The sequence below is a fragment of the Podarcis melisellensis genome (genome assembly GCF_964234715.1).
Source record: "Podarcis melisellensis genome assembly, chromosome: 5".
In the NCBI taxonomy this organism is placed as follows: Eukaryota; Metazoa; Chordata; class Lepidosauria; order Squamata; family Lacertidae; genus Podarcis; species Podarcis melisellensis.
The window spans coordinates 23463123-23490821 of record NC_138537.1 but is presented as its reverse complement, the minus strand read 5'-3'; the positions used below and the strand labels follow the sequence as shown (position 1 = coordinate 23490821).

The window sequence follows — 27699 nt, the reverse complement described above, 5'->3', positions numbered from 1 at the left end:
ATTTGTTTTGCGCCCAATTAACCAAGTTCTCTGGGCGGTTACATATTCTTTTGAAAAACCAATATGATTCAAATGCAATCAAAATTGTTGTTTTTATTTGTACATTAGAACATTTGTAAATGCTCGAAACACTTTATGTGTATTGCCTTATTGCCGTTCTTATAATAGCTCTCTAAGGTGAGAGAAATGTATATAAGTAGACATGTTGAGGATTGCTCTCTTGCCACAGAGAAAATTCATGACAGAGATGAGTTTCTGAGAAGTGAGAATTCCCCTGTTTGCTCTTAGCTGCTCCATAAGACCACACACATACTTTTTATAATAGAAATTCTTCTTTTCCCCAAAATGTATTCAAAGCAGCTTTGAATTAGTATATATCCATTTACTTAAATCAATATCAAACATCAACACAACAACAGATAAAATAGCAGACAGTTAAATGTAACTACCAGCAGCAAAATTAACTGAAGACCAGCATGTCAATGAACCAGAAGCTTGGGAAAACAGTCTCATTTTTTTTACCTAGACTGAGGCAATAGAAATGTTCTTCATAATTTCATTACAGTGGTACCTCGGATTAAGTACTTAATTCGTTCTGGAGCTCCGTTCTTAATCTGAAACTGTTCTTAACCTGAAGCACCACTTTAGCTAATGGGGCCTCCCACTGCTGCTGTGCCACTGGAGCACAGTTTCTGTTCTCATCCTGAAGCAAAGTTCTTAACCCGAGGTACAATTTCTGGGTTAGCGGAGTCTGTAACCTGAAGCGTATGTAGTCTGAGGTACCACTGTATTTTACTAATGCATTCATTGTATTTATTTTGTAGATTTTTATCCCACTTTTCAACCAAAGCTCCTCAAAGTGCATAAAAATACTTACAAAACAGAAAAGTTAAACCTTGCTTGCAGACCCAAATATTGAATACCGTAGTTAGTAAAAAAATGTTCTCTAAGGACAGAAGTTGACTGTTGAAGTGGTAGAATATCAAAACACCATGAGGTACATTTTGTTGTTGTTGTGGGGGCAGGCCTGCCTCATAAATGCTTCAAGCATCATCTAAGTGGGCCAGACTTTATTTGTACCAGGGTGAAATTTCCCCCTTGAGAAAGAGAGAAACTGATTTCCATAATGAAAAGTTTCCTTTTCTGAGCAAGAACAGGAAGCCTCATAAACCTTACAAGGAAGCCTGGTCCTTGTGATTTCCAGATCTATCCCTTGGTGATAAATGTCAGATAAACATCCTCAGAGTTGTATGCTTATCTGAGTCCAGCAAAAAGCTGTTTCCCCCACCCCCCAAATCTCCTGTTGTTCTACGCCATATCTGTTATAGCCTGAATTAAAATTTCCTATGTCCTGGGGTATTTTTAAATTTAAAAACAGGGATTTTCTTAACTTTAACTTATATTTTGCACATGAATATGAATTACATACATTGCAATTACACACACGCTTTGGCTTTTGCCTAGTTTGCAGAACAGCCTTCATCTTGGATGTACAGTGGTACCTCGGGTTACATACGCTTCCGGTTACATACGCTTCAGGTTACAGACTCTGCTAACCCAGAAATAGTACCTCGGGTTAAGAACTTTGCTTCAGGATGAGAACAGAAATCGCACTGCGGCAGCGCTGCAGCAGCGGGAGGCCCCATAGGGGAGAACCGGATGAAATCTGAAAACCCCTAGAGCAGATTTCCCCCCCCCCCAAAAAAAAATGTGGTGGGGGCAGGAATGGGAGGGGAAAGTTTTGGGCAGTATCTGATGCACTTGTTCAATGAGTGAAAGGATTTATGCTTAGTGCAACAGAATTCCTTTCTGCCCCCCTCCTGCTCTGGAGGGTTTGGTGAAGCCCCAGGACAGATTTAGGGGGTGCACAGTGGGGAGAGAGGGAGGCAGTTCCATTACACAACTCTAAATCCTTGTGCTAATGGAATGAGTTACCTGGCACTACATGGTTGCGCAAATGAGTGCAGGGACTTCACTGGATCTACAGATACACCCAAATGCTCCAGAAATAAATAACCGAAAGTGTTATGGCTTTTGTACTTTATTTTCTCCACCCTTCATCAAGTTTCAGTCAATTGTTCACCAGGGAGAGATGGTGGAAGGTGAGTCTTCCATTTTCTACCCTGCCTGTTTCCTCCCTATAGGAGACGGTTGGCTCCAGCCCCAAACCTGTTGCACACACATTGTTTCACATGGGAGTCTTGCCCAATGAACATTTGATCTGTGCTGCTTGCTGTGACACTCCTGATGACATATAGAGAAGTCTGAACCTGCTTCTTTCCCTCTACTAATAGGCGCTGGACATAATCAATAAAAGTAGTAATCAACGGTATAGATCATAGCAGGATAGAAATCAACAGAAATTTACCTTGATAGCTTAACGGAAGTTTTAGATCTGCCTGCTTATGCCCTCTACCAATGAGCTATTCTCTCTGTATGCACATATTTCCACATTGGGCCTTTGTTCACCAGCCTCCAAAATGAACAAACTACTTCTGTAATAACAAGTTTGATATGCTGAGCTCATTATAGAATTTATTTTTTTAGTGTAGGTGTCACACCAAGCCATCAGAGGCGTAAGCTGTTCAGAATCAGCTGTTGACAACACCCTGACATTCTGCTCCCAAGTAGAATAGAAATACTTTTGTATTAATTTTTTCAAATAGGTGCTTTTGGCATGGCGGCTGCAGTATAAAGGAAAGATCCAGAAGTTACAGTGAAAAAGAAATAGTTCCTGGAGCTGGTGCGCTCCAACTCATAAAGTACCTGGTGCATAATGCTATGCCATGCCTCCTGAAATTATTTTGCATGTGTGGCAGAAAGCCAGTGATGTTGGTTGAATGCAGACAACATTGTCTTTCCTTCTCTCTGAGGCATTCAGAGCAGAATGGAGGTCAATGACACAGTAGCTTGCAAATCACATTGCAGAGGCAGGCATAGACAGAACTAAATAGATGGCTGCATTTATTTTCATTAGCTTTGTTGTGTTGTACAGGGCCTTAATTGGTTTAGAATTTGTACTGTGTTGCTGAACATGAAAACTGCAATTGTGTGTGTGTGTGTGTGTGTGTGTGTGTGTATCTACACACACAGAAACACACAAATCTATATACTTGACATGGTATAGCTTTAGTATCCTGGTAGTTTTGTTTTGAATATCGTTGATAAATCAGGGTACCAGTTCAATTGTATCTTGTCTGCCCCCCTCCTTCCGTGTGTTAACCTCATGAACCTGCTAATCTTTTTCACATGTTCTGTGAAATGGAAAAGTGTTGCTGCAGACATCTGTTAGAAATTTATTCTGAAAAGCATTTCCCTACATATTTTCCTATGTTCGGTGTTATGCGTAGCTTCTAAGATATATCGTTTATCTTCTATCCTCAATTTTCTTCTGTCTTTTTTGGTAGAAAAATTGTAGGGCAGTGGTGGCGTTTTTATAATATTTTTACAATTTCAGCACTACTCCCCCCCCCCCCCGCATCCAACAATACCTTGGAATTCAGCATGTAAATCTTTTCGTTTTGTGTTTGTGTGGTCAGTAATTCTTCTCTTTCTATTATTTTGATACAATCCGAATCCTTTGTTTGTTTCCCAACACAGAAACAGCTGATTTCTGCAGCTGTTTCCATTAACGAAAAGCCTGCAGCAGTTCCTTTCCTTGCAATAAAAAATGCAATTAAATACACACCACATTAAGTAACATCAGAATGTGGCCTTTGTGGTTCTGGAAAGTCAAGGATCAACTTCCTTTGAGGATCTCAGACTTGTCTGTATCCATGCCTGAACAGCAGTTTTGTTATTCCGTGGTGTGGAGTTGCCTCGTTCTAATTTTCAAGTAACAATTATGTAATCTCTGATAAGTAATAAGCTACAAGATAACGATGATACTGATGATGATACTGAGAGCTATATACATGCAATGTGGGAGACCCGTGATTTCCCAATGTTTTAAGTTTTGTTTAATGGCAACTGGTTTGTGTATGGCACTAAATGGGATTGAAGCAATGGTGCTAGGAAAAGAGGAATTTAATCCTCTGCCCTTTGCCTTTTCCTAAGTCTGAATCATTCAAACACTTCCCAAGTAATCCCCAACCCCACTGGGGCAAATAGTAGATTTGCGGGAGGTGATGTAGATACATGTGAGAGGAGAAGGAAGGCTTTATTCCCACCTGCCTGCCTTTTTAGCTTTGTTACCCTGATCCAATTTGAAGCTGCCCATGTCTTCTATAACATACAGTGCAGCCCATTACATATCTACTTAGAAGTAGGTTCAATGAGCCTTTCTTCAAGTTAAGTGGGAATAGGATTGCAGCCTATAAATACCAGGAGCTCTATGAATCTCCTGTACCATTTGGACTTTGCTCATTGCTCAAAAGATTTCGTGCATTTTCTTATAGAGGAATCCTGTGTCTCCCGTCACATAAGTATTATGCCAGAGCTAGTGTAACATAACACGTTGCTACCTCTTCAGCAAATGCAAAATAAAGAACGATAGCAAGAGAAACAAAAGCTTACGTAGCAACACTGACAGAATCCTTTCAGTGCCCATGAGTGTACCCTTGTAGCTCTATCAAAAGAAAAGAAGAGGAAGAAAAGAAATCAATTGCAATGTCACTCACGGACAAAATCCACATATCCCCCATAAACAGAATGCAACAATCAACGTGCAGTGACAGCAGGAATGCTGAGATATAATAATAATAATAATAATAATAATAATAATAATAATAATAATAATAATAATAATTTATTTATACCCTGCCCATCTGGCTGGGTTTCCCCCGCCACTCTACACAATGACACTACATAAACTATGCCGCATCTACTACGCAAAGCACAGAAGTGAGCATTGGGGCTGGGGTAGGAATCTGAATTAGCTCACATTTAAAGGCAAACCTACCAAATTTCAGCTTTCTGAAACAATCCTTCTCAAGTTACCCAGTTGAAGTTATCCAAGTGTAGCCGGATCACATTGGCTTCTATTCATTGGTGACATTCCCCATAACTTCCTAGAGAGCTGGTTCACATGTAATGCCAAACTTTGCGCTGTTGTGCTCATATGTTGTGATTGGTTTGGTTTATACTTGCCATACAAACCATGTTTGGAAGCTAGGATTGAGTCTGGCTTGAAGTCACATGTGAACTGACCTTCTGTTTCTGCTTTAATTTCAGTATCTAGCTGTGGAGGCAGGTCCATTAGAGCAAGTGGGGGCATTGCTCCATCAATCCCAGTCTGTCCCCAGCCAGTCCCACTTGCCTGCCCTCATACTTAAAACCAGTTAGGTTGCAGCTCTGCCTGTCTTTCGCTCTGGCTCTACCTACTGCTGGTCTTTCTGTGTACTGCTCAACCACCAGACCCAAAGAGTACCTTGCCACCATTGGTATCTAGAGCATGTCTCTTTATTAATCCTTGTCACTTAGTTTGAATGTTACATTTCATTTCAGCAGCTCAGTTGGATGCTTCACAAAGGAAAGCTATTTCCCCCTCAATCTCACAGTGGCAAAATGTCTTACTGCAAAACTGTCAAAAAAAGACAGTTTCTTTTTACTGAATATTCACATATTTAGTTTATTGCATGCTGCTTTTCTGCCTGCATGTTGTATCTGCTACGTTAGGTCTCAGTCATTTTTGTAACTGCAAAACTGGAACAATTATTATTATTATTAAAATATAAGGGATATATTTCGGAAATAAGTGGGTTGTTCCTTCAGGTTTTAAACTAGCTTCAAAATGAGGGTTTGAATCTGCCCTTTTCCTACCCCTCCTCCTGAACTGGGTATATTTGTCCCATAAATAGTTACCTTGAAGGGCCTCATGTTCCTTCTTTATACTTAGCCTTGGCTAGGATATTTAAAATGAGAGAGAGAGAGAGAGAGAGAGAGAGAGAGAGAGAGAGAGAGAGAGAGAGAGAGAGAGATATTAACTTGAATTTGAGAGGTGTTTTCAGTCTTTTCCTACTGGCTCAGCCAGAAGGAGGCCTCCTGTTTGGCTAATGTGACAATATTACGGCATACCCACCAAAAAGAGAACCAGGTTAAAATTTGGCTCTGGTGGTCTTTCTTCTCAATCTCATAAGATACCCATGGCAGCAGTGTATCAATTTTATTGTCTCCCATTTTCAGACATGCAGTCATTGGGTTTAACTACCAGCTGGCGATATATACTGGGCACAGTCCAGCCAAAATTAACCCACTTATAGTTCAGTTCAAAGTTTGTTCAAAGTCGAGACCATATGTTATAACTAGCACAAGTAAGATGAAAACAGTTTTCAGTGCTTCATGACTCTGGAGACTAAACAGTGCTTAAGAACAGCCAGTACCCTTGGTTATCATTGTGAGAATCTACCACATTTTTATTTAGATATTTTTGGCACCGTGTTGTTGCTGTAAATGGAAACGAGTCTTCTTTTGCAATTGTTTCTCTCTTTCTGCCAGCAAGTAAATTCTCTGCTTTGGGTTGAATAGACCATAATTTGGCTTGAGTTATTAGTAGGTCCAGTTATTTAGTTCTTACATCCGTGTAAATGGAATACCCCAAAAAATAATGGGGTGGAGGTATGAGAGGGGACGACACACCACTTACAAGTCCCATTGATTTCAATTGAAGAGATACAAGCATGTGCTCAATTTTCTCTTCAACATTGTAGGACTTAAAGGTGATGGATTTTGGCTAGATTTTTTGCTTCCTATTAATAGTACATACAGAAGAAGCAACAAATTATTTTCTGCTTAGAGTCATGGGGTTGTAAGAGGCCTCCAAGGTGATCTAACCCAACTTCCCGTCAATACAGGAAATCTACTACTACTGTATAGCAAGCCCATTACCAGATTTCATAGTAAAATAGAATTCAACACCATGTCTAATTTATACACATCTGCCAGTGCAGAGCCAAGAGGAGCCTTCCTGTCTAACTACCGACCTCATGCTCCGAGATCAGCAGAGCATGGACCCCATGATACAGTGGCACGAGCATAGCATTCTTGGTGGTGGCACCCCAGTTATGGAGTTCTCTTTCCAGGGAAGTATGGTTGTATCCCACACTGTTACTTTTTAAAGATTTATTTGTTCATGCACGCTTTTTGGGATACAGATTTGCCCTAGGTTGTAGCAGTCTTTGGTATTGTGCTTACTATGTTGAGCTGTTGTTTTAGTTTAGTATGGGGTTTTTTTGGGGTGTGGGTGTGTTTTAATTAGCTGGTGTAGCTGGTTATATATTTTTTTATCATATTGTGCATGGCCCTGGGGTTCTCCAGGATGAAAGGCAATGCAATCATCACCACCATCAATGAATCACTTGGGATCTACCATTTCACAGGACTCTGGGGTTCTACTGGCATAGACTTTCCCCCCCTCCTGTGGTGTTTGCCTGTAGGCTAATGCACCTCCCTAGCCATAATAGAGTGTCTTAAACAAGAACTGCGTTGCATAATGCCTCATTGTTAAGCCTTCAGAGGGATAAATGGAAAGTCTACACAGTCTTTCTGTGGCCATGCAAAATTGTCCCCCCCAAAATGGTCACAACATCCTTGTGAATTATGCTTGTTCCACTCCCATTTTGAAAAGACTACAAAGAGCACCTTGAGTTTTAAAAATTCCGAACATCAAATTACCAAAGCAACAGCTCTTCCTCTTGCTTTTGCATCTTCTGGGCATCTATGACCAGGTTTGGTCTAGGGTTAATGTGTCTCTTCATCTCCTCAAGAAGTTCTGCTGTCTTTGAAAAAAAGAACTTTGCTTAACCAAATTTCAGGCAGATGTCTTTCTCTGTAGGGATGATTCTGTTTAGGTAGCTGCACATGTTACGGCTTTTACACAGCACTCTTTGTTCCCTGGTTAACCACTGAAGAAAATTTTGCAAGCATGATCCTTGCAGATAAACAGCTCTTTTAGTTCCCTGTTTATACCCATGGAGCAGCTCCACCCTGACCAAGCGTTCCCAATAAATATAATAGCACAAGGGTTGCCAACGCAGCACCTGTGGGCCTGCAAAGATTCAATATCCCCTCGGAAGTTCACAATGTGTGAGAGGTAGTTTGCTGTCCCTGCTCTGTACCTGTTTGCACTGGCTCAGCCTCTACTACAATGAACACACCACCTTGAACATTTCATTGGATGCTAGGCCTGGACAGCCACCTTCCCTTCTTTTCTGAACAGGTGAGGGTTGGGAAGAGCTTCTCTCTGTGAGTGCATACAGTGGTCACTGATGATGTTGCCTTTTTCTGTTGATGGGGGGGCTGATGCAGGGGGCATGCCTGCACTGTCTTGGGGGGGTGTCTTGTCTCTTTTTATGCACTTTGAGGTGCGGCAGCCATTTTGTGTTACATCCACTCCTCATAGCAACCATTTTGTGAAGGACACCTAATGGCACTTTCTCAGAATTTCAAGTGTCCCAACCGTTTGGCAGACTCTGTAATAACATGTGGCATTAGGCAATTCCCAGTTCTCCTTTTATCTGTTGCAAGGGTCAGCAGTGTTTCATTTACCTCCGTACTCAGTTTCTTCTTATTTATGTCTCAACCCATTCATAGCTCACCAAGTACCACCTCAACGTCCCTCCCAACTCTGCAGTTCTTTGATTCTATCCTAAAGTGAGGTGTGCTGCTCTAGTGCAGTCTATGCACACATTCAGCAACATGTCTTAGGGCAGGGATGGGAAAATCACCTTGAGGCATGTGCAAAAGCTTTCCCATAAATTAATAAATAAAAACGCAAATACTACTACAGTGGACACTCAGGTTGCGAATGTGATCCGTGCGGGATGCACGTTCACAACCCGCAGCATTTGCAATCCGCAGCGGTGTGTCTGTGCATGCGTGGGTTGCGATTTAGCGCTTCTGCGCATGCGTGACCGCCGAAACCTGGAAGTATCCCGTTCTGGTACTTTTGGGTTTTGGTGGGTCCGTAACCCAAAAAAACACAACCTGACGCGTCTGTAACCCAAGGTATGACTGTACTAATAATTAATAACTTTTTTCAGGCATTCTGCTGAATGCATGAGGGCTGAAAGTGGAGAGGTGTCATGGTGTGCAGGAAAAACTTGCCTCTACCTACTCTTCCCATGGTGAGCAGGAATGTCTGAAAGGCCCTTCTGAATGTGTTCAGCTGAACACGCTTCAAAGCCTTCCTGCAATTTGTAATGAAAAAGCACCCTCATGCAACAGGGTGCAGGAGAGCATATAGGAAGCAGCCTTAAACAGTCAGACCACAGGTTCCTCCATTTCAGCGTAGTTTGTCTTGAATCTGGGAGCTTCCACTTGCAAAGCTACTGAGCTATGATGACCCTCTCCTGTAGGTGGGACAGTTCAGCTTTCTGTTTGCACTGCTGAGTGTGTGTGTGTGTGTGTGTATCCCACCTCTGCATTATATGTGAGGGTGATTGACATTAAGAGGGACAAAAATGGCTTCCTCAGTGGTGTCTAATTTGGCACTGGGTGGATGATTGAAGGAGAAGATGCCAGAGGCTGTTTATTGTGTTCCTCAGCACTGGAAATGGGGCTGGGCATATTGGCATGTATTGTTTTAGAGGCCCAACCCTGAGACAACGGAGCATAACATTCTTATCAACTCACTGTGGAGTTAGAGATGAGCATGAATATTCCATTTCACTCTTGTTAGTAAAGAGACGAAACATTGGATGCTATTTTTATACCTTTAGTATTTTTGTAAACAACATCTTTTGGCATGGATGTCCTCATGAAGCAGCATAGTCTACAGTAGCATGCCTGATTTTTTTTTAATGCAGCTGCTCCAGATTTACAGAGGTGCGGATCACAGTCTTGGGAATTGTTTAAATCTTATCTTTATTTCAATTTTGTATTCCAGCCTACTGGTGCTGTTCTGTTCCGTTATTATTATATTATCTCACCGGTTCATGCGATAAGCAGTTTTTGCAGGCCTTTTCAGTGGAGCTGAAAAGTGTGCTTACTCACCAGATAAGAGCCTGATTAGACAGTTATCTGTAGTGCATGGTTGTCTTTGTGAAATATTGATCTACAAAATGGGTAATAAGGCTTGGAAAAGCGCTTTGTGTGGAAAGGCAGTTCTAAGTCAGTTCTCTGCTTGTCAGTCGATTGACAGCATAATGCAATTCACTCATTTCCACTAGTGTTTAAAAGTGTGTGCGAGTGTGTGTGTGTGTGTGTGGGAGAGAGGGTAAGAAAAGATGGAATGAATGACTTAACTGATATATTTATCTGTAGCATCCATTTAAATTCTGTGCCCTTGGCTGAGAGGTTTATAGATGGCAAGAGATAACAGTGGTCCTAAACTTAGGTAAGGTAAAAAGGTAAAGGACCCCTGGATGGGTTAAGTCCAGTCAAAAGCGACTATGGGGTATGGCGCTCATCTCGCTTCAGGCCGAGGGAGCTGGCATTTGTCCATAGACAGCTTTCTGGGTCATGTGGCCAGTTTGACTAAACCGCTTCTGGCGCAACGGAAACCAGAGCACACGGAAACGCCATTTACCTTCCCACTTATTTATCGACATGCACTGGCATGCTTTCGAACTGCTAGGTTGGCAGAAGCTGGGACTGCAATGGGAGCTCACCCCGTTGCGGGGATTCGAACTGCCAACCTTCCAATCTGCAAGCCCTAGGCTCTGTGGTTTAGACCACAGCGCCATCTGCGCCCCTCTAATAAGCATAATACTCAGGAACCTCTGTCTCCTGAAGGACGGCACCCTTGCTTTAGGCCTTGCTGAGACAAATGCCATTGCACTGTGGTAACCTGTTCTAAGGTTTACATTCATTCACCCTGTATTTTGAGTAGTTTAGTTCTTTTCAGGCACTGCACCAGCAAATAGTTGTATATAATCTGGTACTGTGATTAGCTGCAAGCCCTGAATACTATAGAGAAATATATGTTGGTGCTGTAGTTTGTCCTCATGGCCTCAGGGCCACAGCCCCTTCAGTCGGACACAGTAAAGCAGCTACATGTTACGGCCTTATGCACAGGCTTTGCTAGCCAGACCTAATTTGGATGTGGCAGTGACCCAACCCTGAGGGGAAAGGAGAAAGGTCTTGTCTCTGTCATCACACTGAACTTGAGAGGCTATCAAAAGTCTACAGTACACCTGCAGGAAATCTTTCAGGTCCCCCTCTTCAATTCAGAGTGTTGTCCTTATAGGCGACCTGAGCATCTTCAAAGTGCAGTGAGACTGTGTCTGGCGAGACTGTTGCCCTTTCCTGCATCGAAGAGAAAAGCACCCTTAATTGATCTTAATTGTGCTGTACCTTTGTACTGTTTTAATGTTGTTAGCCGCCCTGAGCCCGGCTTCGGCTGGGGAGGGCGGGATATAAATAAAAATTATTATTATTATTATTATCCAGAACATCTGGATCATGAGTGAAAGTATGGGACCCCTGCTTGTGCAGCTGAAATGTTGCTTATACATCAGAGAGGGTGAGAAAGGCCTGCCAGTGGCAAGAGAGGGATGGCTCAGTCAGTAGAGCATGAGATTCTTGATTGTGGGTTTTGTGTTCGAGCACCACATTAAACAAAAGATTCCTGCATTGCAGAGGGTTGGACTAGATGACACTTTTGGTCCATAATTCTAGGTTTCTGTGATTCTATGATGGTTCACACCTCACAGTAAGAGTCATTCATGTGGGGAGAAGATCTCAAACTGACAATTGGCTACAACTCCCATCATCCCTGGCTGTTGGTTATGCTTGCAGGGGCTGATGGGAGCTATAGTTCAGCACCATCTGGAGGGCCAAAGTTTCCCCACACCTGATTTTTAAGGAATATACAGGACTCTTAAAATGAATCCCGTGGCTGTCAAGCCTAGTGCTGGTGTTCGTTCTGCTATTGGTTGTATGACACTGCTGTTAGCTGCAGCTCTCGCATGACGTGCACATCACTTGATAGTTTTGCATTTGATTATTATACATACTTGCAGCTGGCTCCGTTGGAAAGTGTTGTACTTGAGAGGTAAGATAAGATGTGGAAATTCTTTTGTTGCAAGCATCAAACAATTGACACATGTCTGAAACGTGGGGCATTGTCCATGAAGAGTAGGGAAAATGTATAACTGGGTTAAAGCATGCAGCAGAACTGCCTTGGGTTTACAGATGCAAGCTCATTTTCCTTCCTTTTTTCTGCCCTGGTTTTCTGAACATTTCTAAGCGTGTCTCTATACTGCATTTCCTAGTTTCGCTTTGTGGCCCTTGCACCAAGTGGAGGAGTGGGCAGCTTTGGCAAACTTGCCGTTTCATGCACCTCTGACATGATTTATTAATCCTCTTTACCAGATATCCTGTCACTCTCTTGTGTGAAGTCATTGTAATGAAAACGCTGATAGGCACAGCCAATAATGGGAGCGGTGGCTGCAGTCAAGTGCAGAGCTCTGTAGCCAATTTTCAGATGTGAATGACTTGGCTGTTGCTATTGAATTTATACCAATAATTGTAATTGCACAGGAGCTTATCTAGGGTACAGCCATGGCTTGTGAATTACAAGTTGATAATGAAAAGCTAATTTATGTTTTAAACCAAGCGGGGCTGTATACTTACCATGCCGTTGCTTTTATTCCAATACGTGTAGAATTTTCGAATAATAATAGGATATTAGTTTTCCGTCCAAAGCAAACATTGTGCTGCTGGCTAATGATCTCATGTGAACATTAGAAGAGCCTGGCTGGATCAGACCAGAGGTTCATGGAGTCCAATGTTTTGCTTCCCACTACAGCCCTCTAGATGCCTCTGGGAATCCCACAAGCCGGGCGTGAATGTTTTAGGGCTCGCCTTTCCTTGCCCCTCAGCAGCTGTTATTGCAGCCCATACTACATGATATGAGTAATGTGTAGTAGGTACTGACATATCCAGATTTTCTTTAATTATTTACAACCAGAGATGGCAGTCAGAGAAATTGTTATCTGGCCTGCAGTTGTATCCATCCCTGCCAGTTGCATTCTTGGTGAAAATTGCCTGCGTAGCTAGAAGGCTTAGACTAATAGATGCAATGAGCCTTTATTTCGTTTTTTAAAATTTTGATGGATTTGATCACAGATGTCAAAAGTAATTTTGATATGTTTGCAGCGTGGTTATTAACACATACACTATGAATATAGTCCTGTATTAAGTCACTAAGAAGTCTTAGTAGCCTGGAGCCTCCGCTGAATGTATGGGGGTCACCAGTGGGAGTGTGTATAAAACAGTTTGTTAGCCTATAAGTAAAAAAGAACAAGAAAAATACTTCTTTGAAAAAGTTATTTGAGTGATATTTTGCACCATATGTTAGGCAGAGAGCCAGGGTAATTAGCTGAATGAAACCCACTCAGTATTACAAATCAGCAACAAAAACAGGATTAGCCCTATTACATTAAAATCAAATAAGTAAGTTGATCTGAGAACGTGAGATTCTGATCCTGCCCATGCCTGGATCTTATTTGTTTGAATCCTATGTATGTTGGCTTAATTCTGATCCTACAAACTATGGTGTAAAGGATTTGGAAATCCTGACATCAGAATGCAATGGCAAATCCAGTTCCGAGTTTTTTAGCCCAGGTTTTTTTTTTTTAAAAAAAGGTTACTTCAGAACTGTGTCGTTGAAGCTAAACGGATATCTTTTGAGATAACTGCATGGAAGGTCGGATGCTTAGGGCATTGGCTATGTTGCCATCATTTCATTTTATTGTCATTCTCCATATTATACTCAGGGCAGCTAACGGTACAGTAAAAATTGCATACGCTTCGTCTGTTTTTAAAAAACTAATCTCTCCTGCTTTTCTCTTAGAAAATCAAGACGGCTAACAAAAATTAACAGAATGTAACAATGTAATAAACAAGTTAAAAAAGCCCTTCAGACTTGTAACCAGTTAGTTTATAAAATGCAAATGTTCCATATAACAACACATGTGCACAAGGCCACCGACACCTTTGCTGTATAGAAAATATTCCCAGCACCTTATAAAAAGAGTGTAATGTCTGGACAGTGTCTCCTACGGTATAAACATACTGTGTTCAGAATAAAATCCAGGAAAAGCAAGCATTATGCATTTGATAATAAATCTTCACAGAATCTGAGTATTACATGTTTACACGTGAATGACTTCTCAGCATATCCCACACTTCCAGCAAAACTAAAGGATTGGTTCCGTTCTAACAGCTGAACAAGAGCTGCAAATCTATGAACGTCTCTCTCACACCCTTATCAATAGTTTCACACATAGCGAAGTCCCCTCCCCTCTCTCTGTGTCTGTCTTTCTGTCTGTCTCTCCATCTCTCTGGCTCTCCGTCTCTCCGTCTCTCTGGCTCTCACTTGCAGTGCTTGAAACTTGACTATTCAGTCACAAGGTTCCCGCAAGTTATCTGTGCGCCTGGAGTGCCTAGTTATGAATAAACCACCTTTGGTTTAGATTGGAACATCTCTCTCTCCTCCACCTAGTATACATGATGTATGGAAGGACTCTTTCTGCTCATAGGGAGCGACCGAGATTCAGTACATCGGGGGTGGGCAATCTGTGGCTCTCTACTTGTCATCACTGGATAGCAGCTCCTGGATGGATGGCGGTAGTCCATCTGGAGGGTCACAGGTTCCCCATCCCCGCAATGTGTTTTTCTGTAATAAAAATGTCACTGTGGATAAGGGGTCATCCAGAATTCCTTTTGTGCAGTGTTTCAAGGCACATGCCCACACTTTAAAGCTCTTTAAACACTTTTATTCAAGATAGATGTGGCAGCAGCATGCACATCCATGGAGGAAAGATGAGTTGTCCTCCCCTGTATATGAACCATGACCCCCAGCTTCTATTACAATAATAAGAAGTTTGAGATAAGAGCTGAAATGTTCAGGTACTACTAATCTCATTTTTGTGTGAGAAATTACCCTGTTCTCCTCTTTCATCCCTACCATCACATGTGGCAGAGATGCATGAAACTGAGGTTGCTAATCTCAAGCATCATTTAGGCCTCTGATGCTCCAGCACCTGAAACCTGTTGAGTTATGTGGAGTACTGGGAATTATGCAGAGATCAAGCCTGGCAATATCTCTAGCTTCCACTTTGAATGAGAACCGGATGGCGGAATGATAGGCTGTGTTGCCTCTGCCCCTGTTAAAGGCATTGACCACATTGCCCTCCATTCTCTCAGATAGACCATTTCCACAAACAGTCTGAGAAATCTTCAGGGTGTGATTCAATAGAGCCCAGTATTTATCCCTTGTCGGGTTTTTCCTGTCATGGAACCCAAGGCAGCCTGAATGTGGTTCCCAAGAAGTCAGTCAACCAGACCCAGACTTGCTTAGTTTCAGCAAGGTGGTGGCCCAGTGTACTTTTAGACCATAACCTGGGTCCATTCCTTAGGACTCTCAGTGCCTCTGATGGGCAATGTACAGCAACTAATAAATTTAATTCACTCACAAGCCTAGATAAGACCATCAACTCCCCTCATTAAAGCCCTACTGTTATTTTCTCAGCAGCCATAACGGAACAAAACCCCATTAATTATACAGTTTACATCTTTCTTTCATTGTTTTCCAATGTTTTGTTTTGTTTTGAATCCTTATACTTCATTCTGCCCTTAACTCTGGGTTGTTGAAATGTTCCCAACTCCTGTTTACCAAAGAGGGTCAAATTTTTAATGTATTAGCTCATCTCCGAGTCTCCCCCCCCCCGCCCCTTGCCATTTCCTATAAACTGTTTCTGTGTATTTTATGCCCTAACGAGCACTGATCTTTGCACCTTTAATGACTGATGCTGAAATGCTGTTTGCCCTGCCACCAGTGTTGCCATTGGTCTAGATCCAAAGTTCCACACACGGAGTTCCTCAAGTGCTGCAGAGCTATTCCCTTCCCATCCATCCATCCTGTGGCACTTTGCATTCCCCTAAAAAGCTGTTCCTCAAAACCAGAAAGCCAGAGCAGGCACAGAGGGATGTCGTTAGAGCAATAAATCTGCAATTATTCCTTCTTTGAGTGGAGGTGCTTTCCACTTGTCCTCAGGGTACTCTGGATCTCAACCACTATTTTACTTTCTTCCCATTTTTGTAGAAAATACAGGAGGATATACCATACCCTTTTAATATTTTCCTCCTGTGTCAACCCCAGTGAATTCACAGTTTGCATTGGTACATGTGCTGGCCCTCACAAACAAACAAAATACTTGTTAAAAATACAGTTATGTATTTGAATCAGTATGAGAAGCTTACGTGCTATACACACGCTCACACACATATCATGAAATAGTTTCCAGTGGTTTACAAATTTAAACGCATTGTTAAAGCAAGATCACAGCAAACAGCCCCCCAAAGTGGGATACAGTGGTCAGCTTCAGCTTTCAGGTGTTAAATCGTAATTAAATAGTTACAGGTAGGTAGCCGTGTTGGTCTGCCGTAGTCGAAACAAAATTAAAAAATTCCTTCCAGTAGCACCTTAGAGACCAACTAAATTAGTTATTGGTATGAGCTTTCGAGTGCATGCCTGTATCTGAAGAAGAGTGCGTGCACACGAAAGCTCATACCAATAACTAACTTAGGTAAAGGTAAAGGGACCCTTGACCAGTCGTGGCTGACTCTGGGGTTGCGGCGCTCATCTCGCTTTACTGGCCGAGGGAGCCGGCGTACAGCTTCCGGGTCATGTGGCCAGCATGACTAAGCCGCTTCTGGCGAACCAGAGCAGGGCACGGAATCGCCATAACTAACTTAGTTGGTCTCTAAAGTGCTACTGGAAGGAGTTTTTCGTAATTAAATAGGGCATTCTTACCAGTTTGGAGAAAATCAGCAGGGAGGATATGGGGTGAATTTCCCTTGGAAAGGAATTCCATAGCATAGAACCCATGTAGAGAGCATGCATAGGCAGTGGTCATCATCTGATGGGAGTTGGAGTCCAGGAACACCAGAAGGACTACAGCTTCCCCATCTCTGGCACAATGGATCCATTTGAGAAGGATGAGATAATTTAGAAGCATGTTTTGTTGGAGGACTAACCTCTTTCTATATATATAAGCTTGTATGCCAAAGGAATTGAGATACTAATTAAGATCTCACTGATATCTGATTAATCTTTGGAAAGGGATTCTCTATTTTCATGCCTATTAACGTTTGTGAGGGTGGCATTTGTAACTGTCACAGAAATAAGCCCATTCCCCACTCATTTGCAGGCTAATCAAAGGTTTAGTATTTATTCATTTATTTATTACACTTAGCATTTTGATCTGCTTCAAAACATCATTTTAATTTCGTCAAACGCTTCCTTGTGTCCTTTTAGAAAATTAAATGAATTAGGGAGAAGAAAAAATTGGAATGAATGATTAATTGGGGATTTTTAGAGTGGTTTGGGGAATTTTTTTCTGTTGAGATCAGTCCATCTAGTTTATTATTTTCTTATGGACACACTTCCTCAAGTTTTGTTTTCTTGTTTATACCAGCTGTACTCTTTGGGCTCTGTGGCTTCATATCACATTCCAGCCAGATATCCATTTTACTTTAATATGGTCACCATCCCATTGAGTTCATAATCTCTTTTTTCAAGCACTGTGGCTGCCAATCCCTCCGATTTGTTTAAAGTACAGTAGTCTCCCTTCCTACTTCTGTCTCATAAAAGAACACACTCTTTATTTTTTGTTTCTTCCAGAACTGACTAAGCTTCCTGTTATTCCACTCCGTCAGATTTTCCCCCAATATTCTTTTCATGTTGAGTCAGATTTGTTTGCCAGCAGATTTCTTCAGAGTTTCCCTGCTATTTCTCCTTTGTATTTCTGCAAGCCTCTTCCATCAGTTAATTTTTATTGGTAGCAGACTTTGCGTCCACCCATGTGTGATTTAGCTGAAGTGATTTCTCTACGTCTTCAGCTGAAACCATTTTTCTATATAAATTCAGTCTGCAGAAGGGGGGGGGGGCACTGAGGGGAAAAAATATCAAACGCCCAGTCCCCTGAAGAGATTATTAAACTTTGGAAGTTAATACCTCATATATATCATTTTCACAGTTTTATATACTCTTTCTGTTTGTGTATCATGTAAAAATGGCTCCGGTGGGACAATGGAGCATAGACTCTGAACTGCTTGAAAAGTATCCCCCATTCTTTCGCGCTTATCAAGGACAAGCACATATGTTCCAAACCAGTGCTATTTTTTTCTAGAAAAAGAGGTGTAGGAAGTCACCATGAACACCTCTTTCGTTCTCCTAGAATGGCAATGGCAATCACCTCAGAGGTGATGGATCTGAGTTCCGGCCAGTTCCGGCTGAAAAAAAAAAGCCCTACTCCAAACACAAATAGGGCAAATGCTACATGGATGTATGGGATAGCAGGGTGTATAGTTGGTAGAAACTACCCATGGCACTTATAACATGCTTTTTAAATCAGAAATGGACATACTTCCTTCAGAGGCAGAGCTAGCTGCTCCGGCACACAGATCGGCTCACATGTGGTGCACCTGGGGGCATGGCGTGCCGTTCATGGCGGTGGCATGGTGAGAATCCCACGAGGGGGGACCGCACCCTCTATGCCCCCTTCCTCCGCCAGTGACTTCCTTTCCCTAATATTAAGGTAAAGGGAACCCTGACCATTAGGTCCAGTCGTGACCAACTTTGGGGTTGCGGCGCTCATCTCGCTTTATTGGCCGAGGGAGCCAGCGTACAGCTTCCGGGTCATGTGGCCAGCATGACAAAGCCACTTCTGGCGAACCAGAAACCATCCTTGACCCTTGACTATGCTGGCTGTGAGTTGATGGGAATTGGAGGCCAACAACAACAACTGGAAGGCCCCACCCACGACTAAACTATGGCTTGGAATTACACCTACCTCAGCTAATATTTTCCAAAAAAACCCTTAAGAACGGGTATGCTGTCTTTGCACAAAATTACACAAATAGCATGGTAATGAGCACAGTTTGTCTGCTGCTTCTAGCCTGCCATCTACAGTATTGGGATTTTTGTTGTTTGCACTTTAGTGGAAGTGAGGCGTGTGAAAAAGCACAGAGATTGATTTGATAGCTATACTTGGCTCTTAGTGACCTATATTTCTTCTCTGCGTGTTGACCAAGGGGATAAAAAAGTGACCCATTTCTTCATCATTTATATTTATTTTTGGAGAGGCCCTTGCTAACTACCTAGCTGAGCAGCAATGTCAGGGGGATAATATAACATCAGCGTAAACAAGTTATTTTTGCATGCTAAGGGTGACCATGCAGAAGTGACTCACAGGTCTGCTTTGATGCTTATGACCTAAGCAGTCATTCCCAAGACTTAAAAATAACTTGAGTTTTATAGCACACTCTGCGGAGTAGTGTGTATGTATTACAAGATAGTGTTCACCACCCATTGCCTTTTTGCAAATCTAACCGAAGACTGCCTTAAGCGACTCTTGTGAAACAAAATACGTTAGGTCCAATTTATTCATAATATGGGCCGGAGAAGGTGCATTTGCCTGTGTAAACAAGGCATCTGTTCTGCTTACGTTTAAAAGCATGTACCACGTGTGCCCTTGATACATGACCGATGTGCTAATGCTACATGCATACAGCGCATTGCCTTTGCTGTTCATTTAAATGCAATTTGCTCTTCTTCAAGGGAGTTCAGCCAGTGTAGAAGAAATGTGGGTTTGCAGGCTTCTGCCATCAACCTTTCGGGACAGCAAAGAGCTTAGGCAGAAGCGTAGAAGAAGCAATGGTGGTTGCAATTTGTCTGTAAACATACAAATAGCTTTTATCAGTGTGCATAGTAACCAAGAATGCTTTGGCAAGCCTTCTGCGTGCAAGGAGCCCCCTCTATTGAGTTTGCTGCTGCTGTTGCTGCCTATCCTCTGGCTGACCAAGGAAAAGCTGCTGACCTGGGCATCCTTTGCAGCTGGCTGTACGGAAGAGAGTCAAGACATGAGTTACGACTGTCTTCTGGATTTTTACCAGAGCAAGGAGCCTTGTCCTCCCTGTCAAAGGTAAGGGATGAAGCTGGCTGGTTGGAAGAACTGGTTGGAAGAAAAGAACTTAAATAAGCCTTGATTTAAAAGAATATTAAGTGCTGATTTATTTGAACAACTTTTACATATTCATCAGCAGACAAATTGAAGTCACGGCACCACCACATCTGCGATATCTTTTTATTTAATGCATTTATTTGACATTGAATGTTGTTTGTTTGTTTTTTAATGAGTGTTTGGTTTAAAATTAGTCGTTCCGACTTTGAAAGCTGCTTTGGGTTGTTGTTTTTCTGCACAAAGTTTCTGTCTGCATACAACCAAGTGAAAATGGTTGATTTATAATCTTGCTTTTATTCTATATATAATAGTAAAATAATATTAATAATGATCTAACTCTTTCAAAGGCAAGACCTAGATTGCAACTGTTCCTACACCATGAGAATGCTGTTAGGTTGGGTTGCCGCTGCCACTTCCAAGAGCAATTTACAATAACTTGAAATACTGGAATTTAGGAATAAATAAACCTTAGTGTGTTTAGGTGACACAGGGCCAACTCTCAGTGACTACAGCATTTCACCATTAACTTCTCAGATAATGGTATTTCAGCTCAATTTACTGTAAGATTCAAGGTGAGGGTCTTTGGCACAATCTGATACATTGACAGATTCTCATATCTGGTCAAATCATCTTTTCCTCAATGAAGGAAAGCACCAAGGCTGGTATCATATCTAGTGAAAAGGACCATGATACCCTCCTGTATTGGTACAAAACCATTTTTTACAGGATTCCGTGTGCAGCATCTGGTATAGAAAGGCAAGTGTGTGCTAGTATCCTTCAGCCACAAAGTCTTAAGCTGGAACGGCTGCAGGTTTCTGAAGCACAACACCGTAGGATGGGTGTGCACCCAATAAAAGGGAATGAAGGCCACCTCATAGTTTTGCCTTTCTCCATCCTCATTTCATTAAAATCAGGAAGAGCTACATAGAGTCGTGCTTCAGACTTCTGTTGACATTGCTGCCCTCGGAGCAAGACTTCTCAAACCCAGCTGCTAGGACGCATTCATTTAATTTCCGTGACCTCTCCCCCTCCTACTTTTCCATATGCTTAATATGCATATCCCACAGGTTTCCAATGGTAGATTGCCATCAGAGTGCAGATTTACACCATAATGCTTGGTGGCTGGTGAATGGTATTCTGTAGTGTAATTTTGGGCATAGGTCTCTGTGTTCATTGGGGATTCCTTCCAGGGAAGGGTGTAAAGCATCTTGGTGCTTTCCAGATGTTTTGGACTATAACTCCTTGGCCGGGGCTGATGGGAGATGTAGTCTAGAACAATGGGAGAGCGCCTGGTTAGAGAAGCCTTCTGTAATACTTTGCAGGCATGCAATGCAACGATATGTTTCTTAGCTTGGAAGTAAATCCCACTATTATCCGATGACATTTACTCTCTAGCTTTGTTTTTAGGATTCCAGGCTTAAGTAACATTATTTGTACACAGTCTTCTGGTGGTAATATGATTGCAGTTTTCTGCTAAGAAATTCTTCCTTCCCTGATGATGTCTCAGAACGCAGAAGTAGTTGCATGCTTTCAACTAGCTTTCCTCAACTTTCTTGGAAAGGGGAAAGGGGGTAAAAATTGGGAGAGATCTACTGCTGAATTGAAAGAAAACAGCAAAAACGGCCAACAACCTTTGTACAGTGGAACCTCGGGTTGCAAACGTGATCCGTGCGGGAGGCACGTTCGCAACCCGCAGCGTTCGCAACCCGGAGCACATGCGGGTGATGCGCTTCTGTGCATGTGCGAGTGCTGAAACCTGGAAGTAACCTGTTTCGGCACTTCAGGGTTCAGCGCATCCGTAACCCGAAAACTCGCAACCTGCAGCGATTGCAACCCGAGGTATGACTGTGTTCCGACATGGAATCAGCCAAGAGCTTGTTTCTTTTAGTGTTTTTACTTTTGTATGTTTTAAAGTGTGGTTGTCATTTTTTCTTTATTTTCTTGATTCATATCTTTGAAAGCTGCTTTGAGGGTTTGTTTGTTTTACAATCAAGCAGGTAAAATAAACATTAAATAAATAAAATAAATTTAAAACCTGAAATTTAAAGCAAAGATGGCCATGGATGGGGCTGCTGTGGATTTTCTCTAAAGTCAGTGCTTTGTCAGCTATCCTATTGGCATTGCCATTTCTGTTATGAAATAAAATTAGAATTAAGGCTTTTTTAAAAAGAATATTAAAATAGGCAGATAATTTGCAGCCTGGAAAAATTTAATTTCTCTAGCGTTTTTCAGTTGGGGTACTTCAGGAAAACTTAACTACAGTGGTACCTCGGGTTACAGACACTTCAGCTTACAGACTCCGTTAACCCAGAAATTGTACCTCAGGTTAAGAACTTTGCTTCAGGATGAGAACAGAAATCGTGTGGCAGCAGCGGGAGACCCCATAAGCTAAAGTGGTACCTCAGGTTAAGAACAGTTTTAGGTTTAGAATGGACCTCCAGAACGAATTAAGTTATTAACCAGAGGTACCACTGTATTGTTATAAATCAGAATAACATAGAAGCGATCTTGATCTCCAAGCCTGAAGTTTTCTTCTTATTTTATTTTTTCATGTGTGTTTGAAAATTTGAAAAAAATACTTACACTGGGCAAGAAAAAGGGTACATAACTGAAAGCTTTTCTGTACCTAAATGCAGATAAAGCATAAATAACTGGTCAGGGGGGCAGCATTTAAAGTTTACTTTCATTCGGATGGCTGCTTATTCGGGGCACTATCTAGTGAAAGTTTCAGTACCATTAAATCCTGTTGATTTTAGTCTGTGCCTAAAGCTGCCCTATTGAAATAAATGAAACAGGCTCCAATTCTAGACACAAGGTTCCTGGGGGTAAAATCTCATTAAAATATATAGAAATTGTGTTATTTTAGAATATCCTTAGGCATCTTTACCCATATGCCATTGTGTTCAATGGTGTTTGTCCCAGGCAAGTGTGTGTAGGATTGCAGCCTTGATAGCTTTTGAAACTTTCAGTTTTTGAAATTTTCTGTTAAAATTCCAAGGTGCCATCCAGCCAAACCAATATGAATTCTTAAGTCTCTTTGATTTAAGCAGCGGATATGAAAACACAGGCTCTGCTCTCCTGTTGAAATCACTGGCGATTTAAAAGGGCCCAACACCCCTATGTTTCCATGGGGGGAAGTAGAATAAAAAATGCTCATTTAAATTGTTCATTTTCGCGTGAGACAGAACAGTCGAGACAATGTGCATAATTACAATTTTGCACAAATTACTTCTTCCAGAAATTGCAATGGGCTAAAAAAAAAAAAAAGAGTAGAGGTTTGTAGCCTACTGTTGACTTGTACCAGCAGTGAATTTGCTCCTCCAAATGTTTCATGGACCTTAAGGGCTTATACATGTGGCTGTATAATGTGAATTATAAATCTTGTGTCATTTTTACTGGGTGAACGGAAATGGCTATAATGAACTAAGTAAGCTACCATAAAAGTTAGCTTTTTTGCAAGGGCGGGGTGTTGTATTACTGAAAAATACAGAGCACAAATATGCTTTATAGCATGTTCAGTGTAAGAATATATATTTCCATGGCTCTACATCTATGAATGTTATTTACTTGGCTTTTCCTGCAGACACAGAAGCACTGATTTTCTTCCACACCATGCCTGAGATAGTGCCTGTTGGTCCCCTGATGTTCTGTTTCCTACATAGCTGCTGCTTTCAATTTACTTTGGCAATATACTGTGTGTGACTTATAGTTAGGTAGCAACCTTTGGTTGTTATTGAAGCAATATGTTTTTGGTTCAGAAAGTTGGCTTTATTGCACAATTCCTAACAGATGTGCATTTCCAGACATCTGGTCGGAGTTTGTTTTACAACCCAGTCATAACCCCCCCCCCCAAAAAAAACCCCAAAACAAAAACCAGGACCATAATCCAACAAAGGGTTAAGCAAGCTTCAAGCACACTTAAAACTCTGTGTTGGATTGGGGCCAGTTGGTTATATTCTGGTGATGCTGAAGTATACAATGTTCTCATTACCCCCATGGCATCCAAAACATATTATACATTAAATAAAAATAGTCTCTTTAAAGAGCTGATTTTGGCAAATCCAGTGGGGTCCATTGGGGTTTTTTATTTTTGAATTGCAGACCTCCAAAAAGAGATCAGAAAAGAGTATTGGTAACTGCTTGTAGAGAAACATGAGCCAAAAGCCTTCTTGGGTGTGTACAATTAGTTCTACAATTCTCTGGATTCTGGCTTAAATAAAGAAATAAATCAGTAGACTCCTACAACATTGTGAAGTTATGCAGAATTGTGTGTTTTTTATTGTTAAAACTTTCCTTTTGTCCAAATCCCATTCAAAAACCACTTTAATTTCCAAGACTTTAGGAAGGGTTGTTTTTTATTTTTATTATTATTGTTGTTGCTGCTGCTGTTGTTGTTGTTGCTGTTGTTGTTATTAAATATTTAATACTAGCACCATTCCTGCAAGTTCAGAAATTACCAGGATGTAGTGCTGATTGAAAGGTGGGATGAGCCCAGTTCAAATTTACTTCAGCAATGCAGTGGCCTCAAGGAAACTGCTGTTTTCTCAGCCTTGAATTTGCCTTAAGACAGGGATGGGGAGCCTGTGGCCCCCAGATATTGCTGGTGGACCACAACCCCCATCATCCTTGACCATTGATTGGGCTGGCTGGGATGGGGGGTTGGTGGGAGTTGGAGTCCAGCCACAGTTGGGGGGCCTCTTGTTTTCCTATCCTTGCTTTACAAGGATAATAATACTAGACTGCCTTATAAAAGATTGCTGAGATTATGATTATTCGTGTGAAAGCATACTTCAAATACTTAAGTGTACTATGCAAATGCTAAATGCTATTATTTTCCCATTTTTTCGTTCCAGTGCTCACTCAGGTATCCAATATCTCCTTTCTTGAAGGAGTGCCAATTGTTCCTTGGTTATTGGAAAATCGAAAGAATGACAGCTTTTTGAATTACCTGTAATAGGAACGATAGCACATGCATTCTTTCCAAGTTTTGCTGCGGGCTCTTTTGAATAATTCTCGCAGCTGTTATTAAGAGGGGGCACTATGAATTTCCAGGCATGTTTTTTGCTTCCAAGGCTAGGTTTTGGGTTTTTACTGTTGTCGCTGAGACAAAATATATTTGAATGAGGCTAATTGTCTGATAGCCCTTGGTGTTGGAGGTAAAAATTGAAAATGCCACCAGAATCTAAATCTGCCAAGACATTAAAGTTTGCAAATGACCTGAGTTGTCTATTACATGGATCATGGTGATGGGCTCAGATGTTAGCTATTCCCAGTGCATTAGTTATCTTCCTGACAGGAAGAAGTGCATCGAAAAGAAGAGTGTGTGTAGGAGAGACTATTTTATGAAAAGGAAACAGGTTGGGCAGGGGGCAAGTGGTCAGTGTGGGGTTCTGTGGGGACAAGCAATTGACATACGCTTGCAATGATGTCAATGACAGAAACCCATTTCAGACATTGATACTCCAATGCAGAACAGCACCTGAGCAGAAAGCACAGTTGGACCTCGTAGTGGATCTCCAGCATCAGCACAAACAACCGAGCTGTCCACAGGGATGGATATTTTCCATGTGACCTGTAGCCATAATTGGGTAGAATAACAAGTTGTGCAGAAGTCTTTGGCATTGTAGCTGTATGTCCGCAGCAATGCTATGGATGTCTGGCCAGTGATGGTGCTGTGTTCCTTGGTATAGCCAGTTGCTCTTCCTGTGTTGCTGCATGTGGGAGCTCTGATGCATGGAGGCAATGAAGAACTAGGATCAACTCAAGCTGGAGAAGAAAAGTGGCCTATAAAATTTATAATAAATAGAAATAAATACCAGGTTGGAACTATTAGTTCGTCTGGAGACCAGTGTTAACTGGTAATGGTTCTGTAAGGTCTCGGGCAGAGGAGGACCTTGCATGTCATCTCAAACAGATCCTTTTGGCTGAAGATGTCAGGGACTGAATTTTGGACCTGGCGAGTATTCAAAGCATGTTGAGTTAAAGCCATTACTCAGTGTAGATTAGCTGTACACACCCACTCAACTCTCTCTTTCTCCGAGGGTAATATAGATTGTGTCCCTCACATTTATGTCTCCTTTCAGCTCCTTTCCGTTGAAAATACTTATAATAGAGTTTTGTTCTCTTGCAAGATGGTAATTTGACCTGGTTGCAGGTCCAAAAGTCAGCAGTAGGGGCAGAAGAGAGGAGGTTCAGAGAGCCATGGCTTTACAGCATCGTACTTTGAGCAGATGAGAAAAGAATAATGCAATTTCAGTGGAGCAATTTCAGACCACCTTATAGTGTGAAGCCATGCCAGATCAAAGCCCTAGCATTACACTCTGTAAGCTTAGGGCTGCCACTGCAGTTATGTAGCTGATAAAAGTGATTATTTTGGCCGTCTCCTGTTGATGCATGTTAAATTGTATACTTTCACCTCTCAACAAGACCTTACCTTTACAGAAGGGAACAATTGATCCTTCTAGCTGAGAACTACCATCTGCATTGAGCAGTGTTGTGGCGTAACTGTTTGGATGAGAAGGATTTTTGTGTGTGCGTGAATTCTAAAAGAGAATGCAATGTATTCTTCTGCCTAGTGTTCAAGAAATTCACACAGCGCTTTGGCCCGTGCTTTAGGATCTGAACCTGGCAATATATTCTTGAGCTTAATTAAATTTATTCAATCAATTCTATTAAAAAGTTAAAATGTGTGGTTTGTGCATGGCCTCTCCGTAACCAGTAGTAATAATTGTTATTCTTCCTTTATTCATTACTTTTACCAAGAATGGTTTCATTACAACTTATAGCAAAAATATAGTACGAATACAACATACAGGTTTAAAATACAGTAAACAAAACTAAAAGTGATCCCACACTAGGTCTCTTCCCGCCCCATTGTTCTAAAATCTCCCAAGAAATCATGACCGTCTTCTGATTCATATATAGCAAAATGTGTGCATTAGTCCTTAGTTATATTTTAAAAGGCATAAATAAATAACTACGAATAATTCTAGGACATTTAGTTCATTGTAATTTTTTTTGTCTGTGTGAAAAGTTAAAACTGTCTTCTCACCCCTTCTGCCGTTGCTCACCCCTTCCTCTGTTTCATCCCTGTGTATATTTTTAGATCGGAAGCCTCTTGGGGCAGGGACCTGTCAAACCTGCTCTCTGTAAAGCACCATGTATATTAATAGCACCGTAGAAATCATAATAATCTCCTGTGCATGACCTCTCCCAAAGCACAAAGCTAAACTGGACCCTAACAAAATTTGCACGGTGCTCAGAACTATAGGTTTGTTCATTCAGTGGAAAGACTAGGTTGATGACATTCTTTCCATTGTGATACAGTGGTACCTCGGGTTACATACGCTTCAGGTTATGGACTCCGCTAACCCAGAAATAGTACCTTGGGTTAAGAACTTTGCTTCAGGATGAGAACAGAAATTGTGCTCCTGTGGTGTGGCGGCAGTGGAGGCCCCATTAGCTAAAGTGGTGCTTCAGGTTAAGAACAGTTTCAGGTTAAGAATGGACCTCCGGAATGAATTAAGTACTTAACCCGAGGTACCACTGTATAGCCCATTCAGGGACCAAGGATCTCCAGGGTAAGGGGTAGGCAAAGTGATATTGTTGGACTCTCAGCTCCAGCCAATGCAACCTAGTGGTCAAGGATGATGGGAGTTGCAGCCCATCAACATAAGGAAGGCACCATGTCGGCTGCCCCTGCTGTAGGCCATGTGCTATTAGTATGTATAGTGTGGTAGAACAGGCGTTCATCACATTCATGGGTGATCCCCAAAATAAACAAAGGCTA

General features: G+C 41.7%; 1 protein-coding gene and 1 long non-coding RNA gene across 31 annotated transcripts in view; one reads left to right on the top strand and one right to left on the bottom strand.

Annotated features, from left to right (window-relative positions):
* The window catches only part of MBNL1 (muscleblind like splicing regulator 1), a 180307-nt gene that overhangs the window by 67534 nt on the left and 85074 nt on the right, over nucleotides 1-27699 (top strand). For 2 of the 29 annotated variants that reach the window (XM_081911196.1, XM_081911215.1), the window contains exon 1: nucleotides 19723-19871. The exons of 19 other annotated variants lie outside the window; for them this stretch is intronic. The gene's annotated coding sequence lies outside the window, so the exon portion shown is untranslated. Of the gene's footprint in view, nucleotides 1-19719; nucleotides 19872-27699 lie in introns of those variants that run through there. 8 more of the 29 variants (XM_081911218.1, XM_081911216.1, XM_081911193.1 and 5 more) reach the window with 7 other exon arrangements.
* Nucleotides 74-16061, bottom strand: LOC309370024. Of its 2 annotated transcripts, XR_014168364.1 has the most exons (3): nucleotides 14148-16061; nucleotides 2359-2489; nucleotides 74-330 (listed from the first exon to the last, which is right to left on the bottom strand). It is a non-coding gene; the product is annotated as an uncharacterized lncRNA (long non-coding RNA). The 2 variants fall into 2 exon arrangements; XR_014168365.1 differs by lacking the exon at nucleotides 14148-16061 and having other exon boundaries at nucleotides 2359-4717.